At 48.4% G+C, this 20,662-nt stretch overlaps 1 protein-coding gene and 1 pseudogene across 1 annotated transcript in view; both read left to right on the plus strand.

Annotated features, from left to right (window-relative positions):
* The window catches only part of sema3b (sema domain, immunoglobulin domain (Ig), short basic domain, secreted, (semaphorin) 3B), a 393,889-nt gene that overhangs the window by 80,737 nt on the left and 292,490 nt on the right, over window positions 1–20,662 (plus strand). The gene's annotated exons all lie outside the window — the stretch shown is intronic.
* LOC139276776 (sorting nexin-18-like) lies at window positions 9,437–13,258 on the plus strand (annotated as a pseudogene).

Below are 20,662 nucleotides of genomic sequence, written 5' to 3' on the forward strand. Positions count from 1 at the left end.
GCAGAGCGACTTGGATAGGTTAGGTGAGTGGGCAAATGCATGGCAGATGAAGTATAATGTGGATAAATGTGAGGTTATCCACTTTGGTGGTAAAAACAGAGAGACAGACTATTATCTGAATGGTGACAGATTAGGAAAAGGGGAGGTGCAACGAGACCTGGGTGTCATGGTACATCAGTCATTGAAGGTTGGCATGCAGGTACAGCAGGCGGTTAAGAAAGCAAATGGCATGTTGGCCTTCATAGCAAGGGGATTTGAGTACAGGGGCAGGGAGGTGTTGCTACAGTTGTACAGGGCCTTGGTGAGGCCACACCTGGAGTATTGTGTACAGTTTTGGTCTCCTAACCTGAGGAAGGACATTCTTGCTATTGAAGGAGTGCAGCGAAGGTTCACCAGACTGATTCCAGGGATGGCGGGACTGACCTATCAAGAAAAACTGGATCAACTGGGCTTGTATTCACTGGAGTTCAGAAGAATGAGAGGGGACTTCATAGAAACATTTAAAATTCTGATGGGTTTAGACAGGTTAGATGCAGGAAGAATGTTCCCAATGTTGGGGAAGTCCAGAACCAGGGGTCACAGTCTAAGGATAAGGGGTAAGCCATTTAGGACCGAGATGCGGAGGAACTTCTTCACCCAGAGAGTGGTGAACCTGTGGAATTCTCTACCACAGAAAGTTGTTGAGGCCAATTCACTAAATATATTCAAAAAGGAGTTAGATGAGGTCCTTACTACTAGGGGGATCAAGGGGTATGGCGAGAAAGCAGGAATGGGGTACTGAAGTTGAATGTTCAGCCATGAACTCATTGAATGGCGGTGCAGGCTAGAAGGGCCGAATGGCCTACTCCTGCACCTATTTTCTATGTTTATTTTCTATGTTTCTAAGGCCTTACTCAAGGTTGGGGTCTTTACAGTCAAAGGTTTGCGAAGTATAGTTTCGTGGCCAATGCCAAGTACGAAAAAGTCTCTGAGCATGTGCTCCAAATGTCCTTCAAATTTGCAATGTCCTGCAAGGCATCTTAGCTCGGTGACAAAGGCCTTCAGACCTATTGTATGTGTAGAACCGGTATCTCGCCATCAGAACCCTTTCCTTCGGGTTCAAATTCTCTCGGACCAGTGTGCACAAATCGTCGTACAATTTCTCTGTGGGTTTCGCTGGAGTGAGCAGATTCTTCATGAGGCCATATGTTGGTGCCCCACAGACGGTGAGGAGGATCGCCCTTCGTTTGGCAGCGCTCTCTTCCCCATCTAGCTCATTGGCCACAAAGTATTGGTTGAGTCACTCCACAAAAGTTTCCCAATCATCTCCCTCCGAAAATTTCTCCAGGTTGCCCACTGTTCCCTGCATCTTTGAGTTCGCTATCTGCATCTCATCGCCAGTTGTTGTGTATGGAGAAAGAGTCAGACTAAACACTGTGAACTCAAAGTAAAGTGTGACCTTAGTCTTTTATTGCAGGTCTCTAGAGTGCCTCTCCAACCTGTGAAGCCTCCTTAAATATCTGTGCTCCCAAGGGATTATGGGATCCCTTGGGACTCCAGGGGATGAGCCCTCTGGTGGCTGTACAGAGTAAATACAAGTCCACATATATAACAATTACGATTTGTTTTTCCAGGAGAAGCATGACACAGATTCCTTCTGAAACACCTCGAGGAAACAAAATTGTGAATCTGCTTTTTGTTTGAACAGAAAAAAAAATTCATTTCTCCACAGATTTGAGAGGAGGTGCTAACTGCATTGGGCACGTGGCTACAGATCCCAGAAAACAATTGTCCCCCTGTGACTGTTAATCATTAAAGTTCCTCAGACGTCATGTGCTCAAAACTCAGGCCAAAGAAAACAGCAGAGCGTGCCATTACACTGTAATATGCTGAAAGATGGTCAAACTCGCGCAGTAGTGCCGCAGTGCACTCCCTTGTGCTGCCAGAGGTTACACTTGAAATTACTTGTTTTTATTTCTGCAGAGCGGAGGCTACGAATTACAACACTTTTTCCAATAATATAAGTAGTTTCACAATTGGAAAAACAACATTGGCTTATCATTGTGAAATAATACAAAGAGGGGTCCACCTTACCATAATAAAACAGGAACCCTGATTCTCACAGTAATATATACAGAGTCTGATATTCACTGTGATATATAGAGGGTCTGTCATTCACGCTAATATATCGTCATCATCATAGGCAGTCCCTCGAAACAAGGATGACTTGTTTCCACGCCAAAAAAGGATGCGTTTACAGGTATTTCAATGAAGGACCTAATATTCCAGGTCCCGAACTACATCCTGAAGGGTGGAAAATGCCTGTGTGTGGATTTTTTCAACGTGTGGTAGCCATTGCACACCAGCCACCACACGGGCTTGACAGAGCTAGGTCTTGGTCCAGTGGCAAGGGTTATCCAAGATGATTGGAAACCTGCTCTGCTTCACGGACCTAGTGCGCACACATATCACAGTGTGGGCTGGCTCGTGCTGGCCCTGGGCCCCTGGCCCCGAACTCACGCCTCTCCTGGGCCCTGATCATGTCCCGCCACAGTCTCTTGCCGCTCCTACGCCCCGACTCGCCGCTCCTGCTGTATCTGCCCACGCTCCAATCACCGACCACCACTCTTCGCTGCTGTTGCCCTCCTGCACCAGCTAGCATTGCTCCCTGAAGTAGTATGCCTCCACGCCACTTCTTTTATGGCCCTGACCTGCCGCTGGTGTTCTTACGCCAAAGTCTGTGATTCATTATCGTATATACAGGGTCTGCCATTCACTATAACATATACAGGGTCTGCCATTCACTATAATATATACAGGTTCTGCAGTTCACTATAATATTTAAAGGATCTGATACTCACATAAATGTATCTATGGACACAGCTACTGTTTTGGGGGATAGAGGTATCACCACAAACCAGGCCTGCTGGAAGCTGGCTCAGAATTGAATGCTTTCCTGGGACTCGATGAGGAGAGACTCAGAAAACTGAACACATTTTCCTCAGAGAAACACGGAGACATGATCCAGGTGTTTTTATTTTCAAATGATGACAGGAATGGAGAATGTAGATATGGATTAGGCAAAGTGACTTGGACAAAGTATACAACTAGAAGACCTGGGTTCACAATTAGCCAGGTACAAGTGAAATCAAAGATTTATTTTCCTGCAAAGTTCCAGATATAACTGGAACAGGTCCCTTGGGACAAATAATTGATGCTGTTTTGCTTTAACTCTGTCAATGATTTAGATGAAGAATTGGTTGGGCGTAGGACTGAAGGTTACAGAAATAAGTGTAACCTGCAGTGATAAATTACTCCCTTGGAGATGATGGTTGCTGTTTTGGGGCAGGATTGGAAGTGGAACGTAGGTTGTCTCGGGAGTATAATCTTGGGTTGAATAATAAGAAATGTGGGGCTAGACTGCAATTTGGTTTGGTCATTTTTTAAGTTTGTGGCATATTCAAACAAAGATTTTTGAAGTGGTGTGGAATTTCTGAAAGGATAGTTTATACGTGGTATTGAATGGCCTTTTCTCGTTCCATGATTTCCCTTCCTGTGATGTGAGAGGTGAGCGGAAAGGAGAATGGGAAAAGCTCTTAAGGAGATGGAGGAACAGGCATGAGACCCTGGTGGAGTTGGAAATTAAAACTAGGGGAAGGAAGGAACAGAAACTGAGGAGGTTGATTGGCTCAGTGAAGTGCAGTACCATTGGAGTTTGAGAAGGATAGGTTCCTTTGAGATGCAGCAAAGGAATTTTTCTTGACAGTTGAAAATCAGGATCATTCCTGAAAAACCATGGCATTTGCAAATATGTTGCAAACATAAAGAGAATGATACTATTAAATGATTGAACTTCATTTTTTTCATATAATCATAAAGAAAGAAAAGACTTGCATTTATATAGCGCCTTTCACGACCACTGGATGTCTCAAAGTGCTTTACAGCCAATGAAGTACTTTTGGTGTGCAGTCACTGTTGTGATGTGGGAAGCGCTGCAGCCAACTTGCACACAGCAAGCTCCCACAAACAGCAATGTGATGTTGTTGATGTTGGAGGGAGGGAGGCCGGCTGGCCGGCCGGCCGGTCAGTCGGTTACTGTGATTGAAAGGCTGTATTAGAGGGAGCAGTGTGTGGCGGGCCGGCCCGGAAATCGGTGCGGTCCCAGCCTGCAAGACCATCAGAGGGAGCAGTGTGTGGTGGCATACCACTGCAGGAGGGCGACGGCTGCGAAGTCAGGTCGCTGATTGCAGTGCGGGCAGGCCCAACAGGAGGAGCGAAGGAGCGGCAAGAGTTTGTAGAAGGAAGTGACCGGGGCCCAGGAGAGGCGTGAGTCTGGGGCCCAGAAGAGGCGAGGGTCCAGGGGCAGTACGAGCCAGCCCACACTGCTATATGTGTGCGCGCTCGGTCCGTGCAGCAGAGCTGGTCTCCAGTCGTCTTGGTTAATCCTTGTTACTGGACCAAGACCTAGCTCTGTCAAGCCTGTGTGGTGGCTGGTATGCAACGGCCACCACATGTTAAAAAAATCCACGCACAGGCATCTTCCACCCTCCAAGATGTAGTTCGGGATCTGGAATATTAGGTCCTTCATTGAAATACCTGTGAACTCATCCCTTTTTGGCGTGGAAGCAAGTCATCCTCGCTTCGAGGGATTGCCTATGATGATGATGATGATGAATGACCAGCTAATCTGTTTTTGTGATGTTGATTGAGGGATAAATATTGTACAGGACACCGGGGATAACTCCCTTGCTCTTCAACACAGGCAAGCTTGTTGTACAGAAATCTTGATTGCAGTGGGTTGGAGGTGGGGTAGAGGAGGCAGAGGAAGGGTTTCTCAAATGTTCCAGGTACTCAGAGACGGGAGAGTGCATGCACGTCTCCCTGCGATCGGCGTGATTAATCGGGAATGCCGCAATTTAGAGCAGAGTTCTTAAGGTGGCTAAAGTTTCAAAGTGACTGGTGTGTTTGTTGTGAAGCTATTGATTTCAGCACCATCGGGTAATAAAGAGGGGCTGCCTGGACGTTGGGCTGCTCCACATAAACGGGGCTTTGTTGCGGCCAGTGTGAATTTCAGATTTCCCAGTGGTGCAGCGGTTGCTCAATTCTCGCTGGAGGCTACAATTCTCCTGATGGAGTGTCTGGGGCCCGGCCAGTTAAAGAACTGTGGAGCATTGTGGCTGAAGGCAAAAAATGAAAAAGGGAAATTACTCTTTAGCATTACAATGAAAAAGGAAAAGTTTTCAAATGGATTGCGTCAGGCTAAGACCACATCTACTATTCTTGTTTTGTTGAAAATACAATAATTATAAGCCGTACTAGTTTGGTTTTGATCTGGACACTTATATTTTGAGCAGGCTACTTGGGAATCTCTCAGTTGTAATCTGCATGTTTCTGCATGTTAGCAACATTCCTGTGAGTGCATAGTAAACATAATGGGGAGATTCCCCACACACTACGTGTTGGTAACAGCGTGAAACGAGCGAGAAGATTCCTCGCTCACTACGTGTTAGCGACATTGTGAAACCAGCAGGAAGTCCCTGGAGTGGGACTATGAACCCACAACCTTCTGACTCAGAGTCGAGGTGTTCCCAACTGAGCCACAGCTGACACTAGTTAAATTTATCCACTTCCAACCTTCCACCCACGCTCGTACCTCTCTCAGTTTTCAAATAAAGAGACAGAGTTAGCCTGAGACCAGATTGCTGGGAGTTGCTGTCTTCCCTAATGTCCTGAATGGTCAGCAATCTCACCCGGAAGTGGACATAGGCCCTTGCGCTATTCAACTATCTGCCATTGGAGAAAGTGCAGAACAGATTGACAAGATTGATACTAGAACTAAGAGGTTGCAACAATCAGGAAATACGGCCCAGGTTGGGGCTCTCTTGAATAGGGAATTCAGGAGAAAATCCTTTACCGAAAGAGTAGTTAAAATGTGGAACTCGCTACCACAAGGAATACTTGAGGCAAACAGTATGAATGCCTTTAAGAGGAAGCTGGATAAACACTCAAGGTAGAAAGGAATAGAAGGTTAGGCTGATAAGGGGTGGGAGAAGGTTCGAGTGGAGCATAAACACCGGCATGGACCAGTTGGGCCGAATGGCCCGTTTCTGTGCTGTAAATACTATGTAATTCCGTTTGGATCATAGAATCTTAGAAATTTACAGCACGGAAGGAGGCCATTTGGACCAACGTATCTGCGCCGGCCGACAAAGAGCTATCCAGCCTAATCCCACTTTCCAGCACTGCACTAGGTCCGTAGCCCTGCAGGTTACGGCACTTCAAGTGAACATCCACGTGCCTTTTAAATGCAATGAGGGTTTCTGCCTCTACCACCCTTTCAGGCAGTGAGTTCCAGATCCCCACCACCCTTTGAGTGAAAAAGCTTCTCCTCAAATCCCTTCTAATCCTCCTACCAATTACTTTAAATCTATGCCCCCTGGTTATTGACCTCTCTGCTAAGGAAAATAGGTCCTACCTATCCACTCTATCCAGGCCCCTCATAATTTTATACACCTCAATTAGGTCTCCCCATAGCCTCCTCTGTTCCAAAGAAAACAACCCGAGCCTATCCAATCTGTCCTCATAGTTAAAATTCTCCAGTCCAGGCAACATCCTTGTAAATCTCCTCTGTACCCTAGTGGAATCACATTGTTCCTGTAATGTGGTGACCAGACCTGCATGTAGTACTCCAGCTGTGGCCTATATCTGAATCTAGCTGTAAACTGAGGTCAGGAAATGTGGTTTTCTTCCGTTGCTGGGTGACAAACTGGGCCAAATCATCACTGCTACCCAGTTTGAAATTTGTGTTCAAACAGCCAGGCAGTACCACACAAGCACTTTGCAAGTCCTTTAATTATTATTGGCCCTTCGCACAAACTACAGTAGGAAGGGTAAAGGAAGGGGAACATCAAAAGTAACAGATTGAATCTCCACTCAAATATTACCATAGAAACATAGAAACATAGAAAGTAGGTGCAGGAGTAGGCCATTCGGCCCTTCGAGCCTGCACCACCATTCAATATGATCATGGCTGATCACGTAACTTCAGTACCCCATTCCTGCTTTCTCTCCATACCCCTTGATCCCTTTATCTATAAGGGCACATCTAAATCCCTTTTGAATATATCCAACGAACTGGACTCAACAACTTTCTGTGGTAGAGAATTCCACAGGTTCACAAGTGAAGAAGTTTCTCCTCATCTCGGTCCTAAATGGCTTTCCCCTTATCCTTAGACTGTGATTTATTTGAAAAATAAACCAATAATTTCTAGATTCGCTTACGTGCTTGGATACAAAACTCTGTGTTAAAACGTACCAGAAACGTGTAAATGGTTAATACATCTATCGTTACGATGAGAATTTTGGAATGATCTGGAAGCAGATTCCAGAATAACTTTCAAAAGAGAATTGGATAGAAACTTGAAAAGAAAGAAAAAGAAAGACTTGTTTATTTATATAGCGTCTTTCACGACCTCAGGACGTCCCAAAGCGCTTCACAGCCAATGAAGTACTTTTGGAATGTAGTCACGGTTATAATGTGGGAAATGCGGCAGCCAATTTGCTCACAGCAAACTCCCACAAACATCAAAGTGATAATGACCAGATCATCTGTTTCCTAGGTGTTTATTGAGGGATAAATATTGGACCAGGACACCCGGAAAAGAAACATTGCAAAGCTCTGGGGAAAGAGCAGGGTAATGGGACCAACTGCATAGCTCTTTCAAAGAGCCGGCGCAGGCATAATGGGCCGAATGGCCTCTTTCTGTGCTGTTTCATATGATCTCAACACTGAGAAGATTCAGCTTCAGAACAAGGCACCTGTGGGCGGGGATGGGAGTCAATCGGGATCACTGGGAAGCTGAAATCCTGCTCAGTGGCATTTCTGAAGAAGGCAAATATTTTCTTGGCAAATTGAATTCTTAAGGAAACAACCTTGTGAGTTGTTAAAGAGCTTGTACACAGGTAAGAAATCAAAACTGCGGTGAAAGCCCTTAGGAAAGCAGTTCAGTAGCTGTGCTCATGGTTCTTTTTAATATTAGTTCCTGAGATGTGGGCGTCACTGGCAAGGCCAGCATTTATTGCCTATCCCTAATTGCCCTTGAGAAGGTGATGGTGAGCAGCCTTCTTGAACCACTGCAGTCCATGTGGTGAAGGTACTCTCACAGTGCTGTTAGTGAGGGAGTCCCAGGATTTTGACCCAATGGTGATGGTACAACTGAGTTGCTTCCTAGTCCATTCAGAGGTCAGTTAAGAGTCAACCACTTTGCTGTGGGTCTGGAGTCACATATAGGCCAGACCAGGTAAGGAAGGCAGATTTCCTTCTCTAAAGGACATTCGTGAACCAGATGGGTTTTTGTGACAATCCATTAATCATACTAGATTTTTATTCCAGATTTATTTAATTGACTGAATTTAAATTCCACAGCTGCCATGGTGGGATTTGAACTCACATTAGTCCAGGGCAGTAGTCCAGCAACATAACCACTATGCTACCGTTCCTGGGATGTCCTGTCCATGGAATGGCAGTGCCATCCGTTTGGAGAGCATGGGACATCTGTGTGCTGTGTAGACATATCTGGTGCATCTCCACCAGGACAGGAATCCTTGGGTGGAGTGAAATGCATTAAGCTGATCATGTGTTTAAACCTTATTTAAGGTCCACATAAACATGGCCTCCGTTGCGGAAAAACGTAGAGGTTGAATTTGGTCTTTGAAAGTAGGGTAAAATGGGCCGCAACGTTTTGTTCCCCCTTATAGTCCTCGCCTGATTTCCAGTTCCAGTAAATTAAACAGAGCTGAATATCAAGCGGGCATATAATGGACGACCAATGCAATACTGCCCGTTTACTGCCACAGCCCAAGAGGACTTTCAACCAGTACTCTTCAAATGAGCCCAAGGGACCAGTTACCCAGTGCAATGAATGCCCCTATGAGTATGTTCACAGGTTTGTAGAGCTGTTGAGTTGGGAGTGGCTTAGCCAGTCACGTGATGTTCACAAGACTCAATAAAACCCCAGCCCGTTGGGTTTAGGGGATCCACGATGAGGCAGGTGGTTGTGAGCCTGGTGGATGAATTGGTAATGTGTAGTGTGATTGTTAAACCTTTGCTAATCAACCAACTAGTTCTTAATAGCAATGTGTTGCTATGAATTCTTAAGCAAAGAACCCATGAAGCAATTACATTACACCCAGTGGCGTAACTAGAGGATGTGGGCCCCAATGCAAACATAGATTGTTTAAAAATCACAGAACGACAGGGGAAAGTGCAGCCGGCCAGGGAAGACCTCGTGTAGCCGTCCCTCGAGTGAGGGGGTCCGGGGGGGGGCGAAGGGGGAGTTCAGGGTCTGGGGGAGCCGGTGTGAGGGGGAGCTGGGACCGGCGTGAGGGAGGGTTTAGGGGGTGGGGGGTTACCGCGGGGTCCGGGAGCGGAGCTGAGCCGGGAGTAGACGGCGGGACGATGGCGCTCCAGGCTCGGGCTCTGTATGATTTCCAGAGCGAGAATGTGGACGAGATCTCGGTGCGGGAGCACAAGGTGCTGGCCGTGTACAGCGAGCACGACATCGAGGTCTGGCTGGAGGGGGCCAACAGGCACAGCCACAGGGGCCTCTTCCCGGCCTCGTACGTGCACATCCTGCGGGCTGGGAGTGGGGACGCCGCTGCACCCGGTATCGATGCCGGTGCCGCTGAGCCCCCCACCCCCCCGCCTCCCGCTATACCAACATGCCGACTGGCGGCTACGACAGCCCGGTGCTGCCTCAGCCCCCCAGCAACTTCGGGAGGGGGGGCTGGTACTGGCAGGGCTGCAGCACCAGGTGTCAGGCAGTGGCGACCACGATGACTGGGACGATAACTCGACGGTGGCGGACGAGCCGCTGTCCGGGGGCAGCAGGTGAGTTTTGCGACGGCGGAAGGTTCTCAGATTTCGACGGGACGGACCGTTATCGAGTGAGCACGGGGGCTGGTGGCCGGAATGTCGGGGGGTCGGTGTCCTCCTCCTCCTCGGCCGCCGCCTCCTCCTCCAAGAGCACGGACACAGTCAGTAAGAACCTCAACCGCTTCTCCACCTTCGTCAAGTCGGGCGGCGAGGCGTTCATCCTGGGCGAGGCGGCCAGCTTTGTCAAGGACGGCAACAAGATCTGCGTGACAGCCGGCCTGTATGGCCCCAAGTGGAAGGAGAATCCTTACCCATTGGCCTGCTCCATCGACGAGCCCACCAAGTGGACCAAGTTCAAGGGCATCAAGAGCTACATCTCGTACCGCCTGGTGCCCAGCCACACCCAGTGCCCGGTCAACCGGCGCTACAAGCACTTCGACTGGCTGTACGGCCGGCTGGTGGAGAAGTTCCCCGTCATCTCGGTGCTCCACATCACCGAGAAGCAAGCCCCCGGCCACTTCGAGGAGGACTTCATCTCCAAGTGGAAGGAAGGGCTGACCCTGTGGATGAACCACATGACGAGCCGCCCGGTGCTGGCCCACTGTGACGCCTTCCAGCACTTCCTCACCTGCAACGACGAGAAGGCTTGGAAGCAGGACAAGAGGAAATCTGAGAAGGACGACATGGTGGGGGGCAACTTCCTCCTGACGCTCAGCACCCCACAGAGCCCCCTCGACCTGCAGGAGCTGGAGAGAAGGGTCGACGTGTTCAAAACTTTCACCAAGAGGATGGACGAGAGCGTTTTCCAGCTGAGCCACACCGCCAAGTTTGCGAGGAAGCAGGTGGTGGGCTTCCCTTCAGGCGAGGGCCCCAGTGTCACTGCATTGGCTGCAACCTGTGAAAGATACCTGCTTTGCAGAGCCAGCAGACCTGACTTATACTACTGGCCCCTACGCTCGTTGCCCAGGTGGGCAAGGACCACCTGTCCGTGGGGAGGGGATAAGGTAACATAACCCCACATCTCCCGAACTCTATATAAGGTGGTTGCACCTCTGCATTCACATTCACAGCTTCCAACATTCACCAATGTCACTTAAGGAAACCCAGATGATCTGGTCATGATCACATTGCTGTTTGTGGGAGCTTGCCGTGCGCAAATTGGCTGCTGCATTTCCCACATTACAACAGCGACTTCACTTCAAAAAGTACTTCATTGGCTGTAAAGCACTTTGGGACGTCCTGAGGTCATGAAAGGCACTATATAAATGCAAGTCTTCCTATTTTCTTCTACTTTCCCTCGCCAGAGCTTTCACCCCTATCCTTAATTACTTATTAATTAGAATACTATGATTGTCTACAATTATTCAGTCTTGTCCAGGCTGTTGCATCCAAAATGGCCGTCAGATGATATGCCATGTCAGCCATTTTGTTGGTGATATTTCAGGACCAGCAGAAAATGGTGGTTGCTTTTGCAGACCTGTTCTGTACTCAAGCATCCGCTGCTGAAACCCTCATCCATGCCTTTGTTACCTCTAGACTTGATTATTCCAACGCACTCCTGGCTGGCCTCCCACATTCTACCCCACATAAATTAGAGGTGATCTAAAACTCGGCTGCTCATGTCCTCACTCGCACTAAGTCCTGCACACCCATCACCCCTGTGCTCGCTGACCTACATTGGCTCCCGGTTAAGCAACGCCTCGATTTCAAAATTCACATCCTTGTTTTCAAATCCCTCCATGGCCCTCACCCCTCCCTATCTCTGTAATCTCCTCCAGCCCCACAACAACCCCCCCCCCCCACCCCACATCTCGAGATGCCTGGGCTCCTCTAATTCTGCCCTCTGGAGCATGCCTTATTATAATCGCTCAACCATTGGTGGGCTGATGCTCCCAATGCAGTGCAGAGGGAGTGCTGCGCTGTCGTGTTTTTGGAGGGGAAAAAAATATGGGAAATATGAGTTGCTGCACCTGCACATAAAGTGATTAAAACGACTGTCAGATTTCATGAGACAGGCCAGAAACACAGATGAGTTTCTCGGACAGCCTCAGCCCATAGTGTTGTCATCTTTACTGATGGGCCTTATCGTGATAGGTCCTTAAGTTTCATCCAGAGCATTCTTAAACAAAGGAATCCTGTTAGTGCTTCAGCCATTCATCATTTTGAGAATGTGGCTGGTCCTCTGGTCCACTAACTTTGGCAACAGGCAAATGCACTCATGCAAGAATTTGCGCATCAGTTAAAAACAATACATGGGACATTTAACCGAGGTCTCGTCTGCTCTCTCAGGTTGAAGTAAAAGATCCCACGGCACTATTTTGAAGAAAAGCAGGGGAGCTATCCCCGGTGTCCTGGCCAATGTTTATCCCTCATTCAACATAAATCAAAAAAACAAATGATCTGATTATTATCAAATTGCTGTTTGTGGGAGCTTGCTGTGCGCAAATTGGCTGCCGCGTTTCCCACATTACAACAGTGGCTACACTCCAAAAAGTACTTCATTGGCTGTAAAGCGCTTTGAGACGTCTGGTGGTCGTGAAAGGTGCTATAGAAATGGAAGTCTTTCTTTCCCTGATATCAGAGCGGCAATGTTGCAAACCTGACTTCAGAGATCTGGTGTCTTCGCAAGATTCTACCAGAAGTGGTTCTGCAGTAAAAGGCTTGAAAGACAAAAATAATTCTCTTACATCAGCCTGCACTCGGCTAAATGAACTTGACTGATTCATCGCCCCTCCTAGCTCTGACTTTAACCTTGCATGGTGCTGTCTTATTGGTTTATTGATTTATTGGCCATTGTTATCTGACGCACAAATTCTTGCATTAGCGCATTTGCCTGTTGCCAAAGTTAGTGGACTGGCCACATTCTCAAAATGATGAATGTCTGAGGCACTAACAGGATTCCTTTGTGCAAGAACGCTCTGGATGAAACTTAAGGACCTGTCACGATAAGACATCTCAGGCCCATCAGTAAAGATGACAACACTATGGGCTGAGGCTGTCCGAGAGACCCACCTGTGTTTATGGCCTGTCTCATGAACTATGCCTGTCGCTTTATCACTTTGTAGACAGGTGCAGCAACTCATATGTCCCATTATTTTCCCCTTCCTAAAACACAAAGGGCTAGAATTTCCGATTGCCGCCCAAAAGACCGCTAAGATTACCACGAGTATCGCCGGTGAAAACTTCCCCCCAAAAAAGAAAAAAAATCCGCCTAGCAAAAAAAATGGGCGTGTCACCCCGATTTTCGGCGAAGAAGTGGAATTTAGGGTCGATTCTTAAAGAAAATGGTGATAATTTAAAAATTCACTAAAAATTTACCCCGAGGCTGCTGGTTGGGCCTAGGAGGAGAAAAACACTAAAACAGAACATAAAAAAATCATAAAAACATTCTCAGGACTCTTTTAACTTAAATCACTACAGTAGAATTTTAAAATAATGCGTAAAAAAACAATTACTTAGCTTTTTATTGCTGATTCTCGTGGGCATTTTTTTTTAATACTTACCTACGGGTCACCGCTGAACCAAATATCACACCATGGTGATCTGTGGACGGTGCACGCCGGCGGTCTGATCCCCAGCGGTACTTTGAAACCACCGGTGTAACTCAGCTGGGGAATTTCTCGCCGGCCCGGTTATCGCCCACAACCGCCAATACCGCCGAGAAACCTAGCGGTGAGCCGCTGCAAATTCTCGCCCATAGGCTTAACGTCAGGAGGCTGATGTTGAGCCTGGAGCACAAAAGCCTTGAGATGAATTATTAGCTTGCTATCCTTCCAGTTTCCAACTGGTCAGCTTGTTTTTTTTTTGTGTAGTCTTAAGATGTAATATTGGCAGCAAAAGTCTGATTATTCATTTTGCCTACTGTTGTGGAGATATGATTAAATTTATATTTGTGATGAATTTTTACAAACCGCTGAGCAAAACTCAGACCTTACCCTCCTGAATTATCCCTTTCCTCCCCATCCCTCCCCTCCTTATCCATTTTTAGGTGTAACCAAAGATGCCACATAACTACGTTGGAATCTTATGTCTGGTGTGGGGGTGGGGGCTTAGGTTGTGGTGTGGTGATTAGCTTTGCAATCAAACATGGAAAACCTGCACTTATAAAAAGTTTTCCTATATCTCCAGCATGTGCTCAATTCCTGGAGTAAGTCTTGAACCCACAACCTTCTTGTAATGTATGCAATCACAGGCTTGTGGAGCTGTTGCACTGAGTGGCTTAGCCAGAATCACGTCATCTTCACAAGACTCAATAATTGAGTTAATTGAATTCAGGTTCTCCACAATGATGCGTACAGTTGTGAGCCTGGTGGATGAACTGGTAGTGTTCAGTTTGATTGTTAAACTTTTGCTAATAAACCAGCTAGTTCTTTACAGCAAATGTGTCGCTGTGAATTCTTAAGCAAAGAATCCATGAAGCAAATACACTACACTTCTGACTTGGAGGCGGGAATGCTTTCTTTGGAACAGGAGGAGGTCATTCAGCCCCTTGAGCCTGTTCCGCCATTCAGTTAGATCATGGCTGATCTGTATCTTAACTCCATTTACCCGCCTTAGTTACATATCCCTCAATACCCTCGGCTAACAAAAATCTATCAATCTTAGTCTTAAAACTTTCAATTGATCTAGCCTCAACAGCTTATTGGGGGAAGAGAGTTCCAGATTTCCACTGTCAACTGAGCCAAACGTTGACATAGAATCAAAGAATGTTACAGCACAGGAGGAGGCCATTCAACCCATTGTGCCTGTGCCGGCTCTTTGGTAGAGCTCTCCAATTAGTCCCACTCCCCCTGCTCTTTCCCCATAGCTCTGCAAATTTTATCTCTTCAAGTAGTTATCCAATTCCCTTTTGAAAGTTATTCTTAAATGTGCTCCCACCACCCTTTCATGTAGTGCGTTCCAGATCACAACACCTCGCTGAGTCATTTTTTTTCCCTCATGTTGCCTCTGGTTCTTTTGCCAGTTACCCTAAATCTGTGTCCTCTGGTTACCGACCCTTCTGCCATGGGAAACGGTTTCTCCTTATTTACTCTATCAAAACCCTTCATTATTTGAAAACCTCTATCAAATCTCCCCTTAACCTTCTCTGCTCTAAAGAGAACTGTCATGTATGTAAGCATCATGCAACGGTACTCTTCATGTAACTGTAACCTTCATGCAACTCCTGTACACTGTACTTATACCCTAGAAATGCACACCCTGACCACAGGGGGTGAACTTGTGGGAGATACTCCTCACCTGGGTTTCCAGGTATAAAAGGGGAGGTCTGCAGTACATGCCTCGTGTGAATTTGTAGTAAGGTGCAGGGACACCACAAGAACAAACCCAGCTTCTCCAGTCTCTCTGTGTAACGGAAGTCTTTCATCCCTGTTGCCATTCTAGTAAATCTCTTCTCTCCCCTCTCCAAGGCCTGGGCATCTTTCCTTGACATCTTTCCCAAAATGTGGTGCCCAGAATTAGCCACAATACTCCAGCTGAGGCCTAACCAGTGCCTTTAAAAAAGGTTCAGCATAACTTCCTTGTTTTAGTAATCTATGCCTCTATTTATAGAGCCCAGAATCTCAGATAATTTTTCAACTGCCTTTGCAACATGTCCTGCCACCTTCAAAGACTTGTGCATGTACAGCCTCAGGTCTCTCCGTTCCTGCACTCCCTTTAAAATTGTACCGTTTACTTTATATTGCCTCTCCTCATTCTGACATGCTGTCACTTCCTCCTTATTTTAATATTATGTGGGCTGGATTTTCGGCTTGTCACTGCCTGTGTTTTCGGCCCAGAGGGGCGGCAATGGCGGTGGTAAGCACTTCCGGGAGGTCGGCCACCTTCCAGCGCCCCGCCGGGGTTTTCGGCGCCGGCTTCGACGGGGCGCAGAGCATTACCGCCCAGAAGAGGCGAACCAGTGTGCAACGCCCCTGGGTGCGACACCGGCTCGATTTTTGGCAGCCGCCCGATCCGTAGAGTGCTGTCGAGCGCCATGCTGAGACCGCCTGTGAAAGCGGGCAGTCCAACCTGTAACGGTGCAAGTGAGGTAAGTAATGTCGACCTCGGGGATGTGTGATTGGTTTTATTTATTTATTTTTGCGATTTATATTGTGGCAGCGTGAGTTACTTATTGGGAGTGTTTTTTTTCAGGTTTCCCCCCCCCGCTCCCCCCGGCCCCAGGCCTCTCTCAGAGTGCTCCGAGGCCGGCTGTTTAGCTCGGGATTATCACTTGCTCAGCCGGCCCAGCGCCCCACACTCAGAGCCCAGCTGGTGAATTTTGCTGACTGAGGCTCAAACTGTTCCCGGGCGCAAACTTTACCGTCCCGTCGCCATTACCGCCCCGAAATCAGCAGAACCGAAAATCCAGCCCATCATGAGATCCTTATGTAGCAGAAGCTTCTTCCAATGGATGTTGTTATGTCTTTAATACTCTTATGAATGACTCCACGAGGTCTGGTATTGTACTTGAGCTGTTGTGACATTAGTTCCATTTATTGTAACTCCAGAGTGAGGCACAAGCATGGTGGGCCCTGCACACCTATGCAGGTGACCCTCAGGTCACCCACCACAGTGCCCTCTGGTGGCACACTTTGTGTAACTACACAGTTAGTATACATGGTCTACATACATGACATCACTTCCCCCCAAGTCTTTAATGCAAATTGACTCGTACATTGACGGTGACCTGGGCTTTGACCATTGGAGGGTCACTTCTAGCTCGGGTGGGTTGGTAGTGAGATTTGTTGCCAGTGGAGGTCCCCGTGGTTTCTGGTTGTGAGTCTATGACTACTCCATTCTCCCCCCACACAGAGATCAGGCTAATGGCCCGTTACATGCAAGTTGCATTCAAGTTCATCACATGGGTTTTACATTTACATCTTGGTATTTGTTGGGTGGATTACAGTTGTGTTTCTTGTTGTGTTGTACATTTACATGATCAGTGCAGGTATATCAGTACAGGTACACGAGGACAGTCTAGTTCCAGCACGGCCGAATGAGATCGGGTCGTCTGGTGGCAGCGCAGCGCCCCATGCTAGTGGGTCTGTGGGCGAGGTGAGCTCATTTTGCTCAAGTTGCCGGAGCTCAGGCCTCTTGCCATTACTCCTTGTGTTGGGCAGGCCCAAAGACAGCTGATGTGTCTGTGACCTCCCTGTCCTTTTTGTTTGCACAGTGTCGCTGCTGCTCGCTGGGAAGCGGTCTGAGTGAGTGAGCGTTTCGTCTAAGCAACGGTGAGGCTGCCTCATCTTGTCCAGCAGTTCACAGGGGACGACTGACTCGCTTTCCTTGAGGGCACCGCTGTGAGCACTCTCTAGTTTGGGAGCCTGGCTGGTCCAGGTCCCATTCAGAGGAGCCGTTGCGGGTGACCCTTTGCTCTTGGGCATTGTCGTGGTGGTGAGTGGGTTTGTGGGCTGTGCCTTTTCCACCCGGGTGGTGGGCGACGGTAGCCAATTGCGAGCATAGGCACAGTTTACTGTTTCTGGCCCGTGGCTGTTCATGCCATCGGGTGCCTGCAATGTTAAACCGATCTGAGGCAGGGTATCGCTACCGGTGCCTCTGCTCTCCGGGGATCGTTTACTCTGCGACTTGACTACTTGTGTCAGTGGGGACACATTATGATACATCGTTCTGGTCCCGGGGACGCAGGCTACAGCATTGGGTAGCCCGCTGGACCTGTATACGACCGTTAGGTGTTCACCCGCTACATTGGCTGATTGCAATTTGCACCCGACATCGCTCAACAACATTTTGCTCGTTACAGTTGGACTTTTACATTGGTTACCAATTTCAAGCAGTTCATTCAAAAATAGCGGGTTGCTGGCCTCCTTTAAAATGGCCTTACTATCACCCCAATCGTCTTCCTTGCGTGGAACCACGTGTCATTGCTTCATTAGCGCTGCACGTCGTTGTTTGGACGTCATCTTTTCCCTGTCCATGATGTCGACTGCCATGATCTTCTTTCTCAGGGATTCTGCCACTGAAGCTGGGAAGGTGCCCTTGGATCCAATCTTCCTCCCCAGGAGCCCTGCCACTGAAACCGGGAAGGTGCGTTCGGGTCGTCTCGGCCAGATCATCGCCACGCAGTCGTGATGAGCGGTCTGTGCCTCGGGGGCTGCGCGGATCTGCTCTCCGGTGCCTGGTCCAACCGAAGGTGGGGGCTTGCTCTGCCTCTGAGCATGGGGGACATCGATCGCTGGAGGGATGAAGTCTTCCCAATTCAATGAATCTTCTCCATCCATCTTCTTCCAAGTAGCATTGGTCCATCACCTGAAACAATCCACGATGATAAATTGTGTACCGCGCCATCATGGGATACACTTACATCCGCACTACCAACAACTGATATCAGTTCCTTGGTGTAGGTGTGCAACTTTGCCTGAACCGGACCAGCTTGGGTCATTCAGCTTGATCGTTCCATTACCTCTCAAAGGCTTCCTGGCTCATTTCTGACTGACTCGCCACCGTGTCCACTTCCATGAAGATTGGAACGCCATTTATCTCGACTTCCATTTATCACTGGAGGACAATCTGTGGTGCAGGTATATACTCCATACACTTCGTCCTGGGACTGAGCTGCATCTCTAGCCATCGCCTCGTAATCCGCACTGGATTCTTGCCATCTGCTGACTCCTCCTCCACATGGTGAGTCACAGCTCTTTTGCACATTCGCTGGAGGTGGCCCTTTGTGCTGCATCTTTTGCACACATAATCTCTGAATGGATACTGATGAACCCTGTGATTACCTCCGCAACGCCAGCATAGTGCTACTCGACTTACGTTTGTAAGCCTCGACAGACTCTGAGTTAAAGGACTCAGGGGCCTGTATGCTCTGCCCTGGGCAGATTCACGTTCAACAGTTCTGCCTGTGAAAGGCGTCATTCTATTTACAGTGCTTGCCGGCTTTGAGTCCTGAGAGTGAGTCATCATCTGCTTGGAGCTGCAGCTTGAGGTCATGAATGCCTGGCTGATGCTGATGGCCTTCTGCAGAGTGACGTTGGTTTCGGCAGACAGTAGCCTGTGAAGAAGGGCCTTATGACCGATGCCAATTATGAAGATGTTCCACAACGCATCAGCGAGGGATGCGCCGAATTCACACGGTCCTGCCAGCCTGCTGAGGCCGGCAGTGTATTTCGCAATTTCCTGGCCCTCGGGTAGCGGTGTGTATAAAATCGATGCCTGGCCGTGAGGATGCTCTCCTTCAGTTTGAGTTGGTCCCGAATTAGCACTTTCAGCTCCTCGTATGACTTGGTCATTGTTTTTTCTGATACAAGCAAGTCCCTGACGAGACCATAGACCGCGAGCCCACAACTGGTCAACAGAATAGCTCTGCGCTTATCTACCAACGTGGCCGGATCATCGCCTACCAGGTCGTTTGCTACAAAATATTGGTCGAGCCGCTATGTAAAGGCTTCCCAATCTTCACCCTCTGAGAGCTTTTCTAATGCACCAACATTAGTCATTTTTGCGTGAAAGTTCGAAATCTCGTTGCCAGTTGTTACATCTTTAATACTCTTATGAATGACTCCACGAGGTCTAGTATTGTACTTGAGCTGTTGTGACCTTAATCCTATTTATTGTAACTCCAGAGTGAGGCACAAGCTTGGAGGGCAGCATTTTATACTGGGCCCTGCACACCTATGCAGGTGACCCTCAAGTCTCCCAACGCAGTGCCCTCTGATAGTCATCATCATAGGCAGTCCCTCGGGATCGAGGAAGACTTGCTTCCACTCTTAGCATGAGTTCTTAGGTGGCTGTACAGTCCAATACGAGAACCACAGTCTCTGTCACAGGTGGGACAGATAGTCGTTGAGGGAAAGGGTGGGCAAGGAGCCTGATTGGCCGGACGCTCCTTCCGCTGCTTGCGCTTGATTTCTGCGTGCGCACACCGAAGATACTCGGAGAGCTCGGTCACGTGATATGCTCCTCCTGTACCTGACGACTATGTGTGCGGGAAGTGTATCCACCTCCAGCTCCTGACGGTCCGCGTTGCGGAATTGGAGCTGAGGGTGGATTTACTCTGGAGCATCCACGATGCTGAGAATGACGTGAGTAGCACGTATAGCGAGTTGGTTTTACCGCAGGTGAAGGGTCCACAGCCAGATAGGGAATGGAAGACCAGCAGGAAGAGCAGTGCAAGGAAGGTATGCAGGGGTCCCCTGCAGTCATCCTCCTGCAAAACAGATACACTGCTTTGAGTACTGTTGAGGGGGATGACTCATCAGGGGAGGGCAGCAGCAGCCAAGTTCATGGCACCATGGCTGGCTCTGCTGCACAGGAGGGCAGGAAAAAGAGTGGGAGAGCGATAGTGATCGGGAATTCAATTGTAAGGGGAATAGATAGGCATTTCTGCGGCCGCAACCGAGACTCCAGGATGGTATGTTGCCTCCCTGGTGCAAGGGTCAAGGATGTCTCAGAGCGGGTGCAGGACATTCTGAAAAGGGAGGGTAAACAGCCAGTTATTGTGGTACCAACGATATAAGTAAAAAAAGGGATGAGGTCCTACGAGATGAATTTAAGGAGCTAGGAGCTAAATTAAAACGTAGGACCTCAAAAGTAGTAATCTCGGGATTGCTACCAGTGCCACGTGATAGTTAGAGTAGGAATCGCAGGATAGCTCAGATGAATACGTGGCTTGAGCAGTGGTGCAGCAGGGAGGGATTCAAATTCCTGGGGCATTGGAACCGGTTCTGGGGGCGGTGGGACCAGTACAAACCGGACAGTCTGCACCTGGGCAGGACGGGAACCAATATCCAAGGGGGAGTGTTTGCTAGTGCTGTTGGGGAGGAGTTAAACTAATATGGCAGGGGGATGGGAACCAATGCAGGGAGA

This window comes from Pristiophorus japonicus, chromosome 12 (assembly GCF_044704955.1).
Source record: "Pristiophorus japonicus isolate sPriJap1 chromosome 12, sPriJap1.hap1, whole genome shotgun sequence".
NCBI classification, from domain to species: domain Eukaryota; kingdom Metazoa; phylum Chordata; class Chondrichthyes; family Pristiophoridae; genus Pristiophorus; species Pristiophorus japonicus.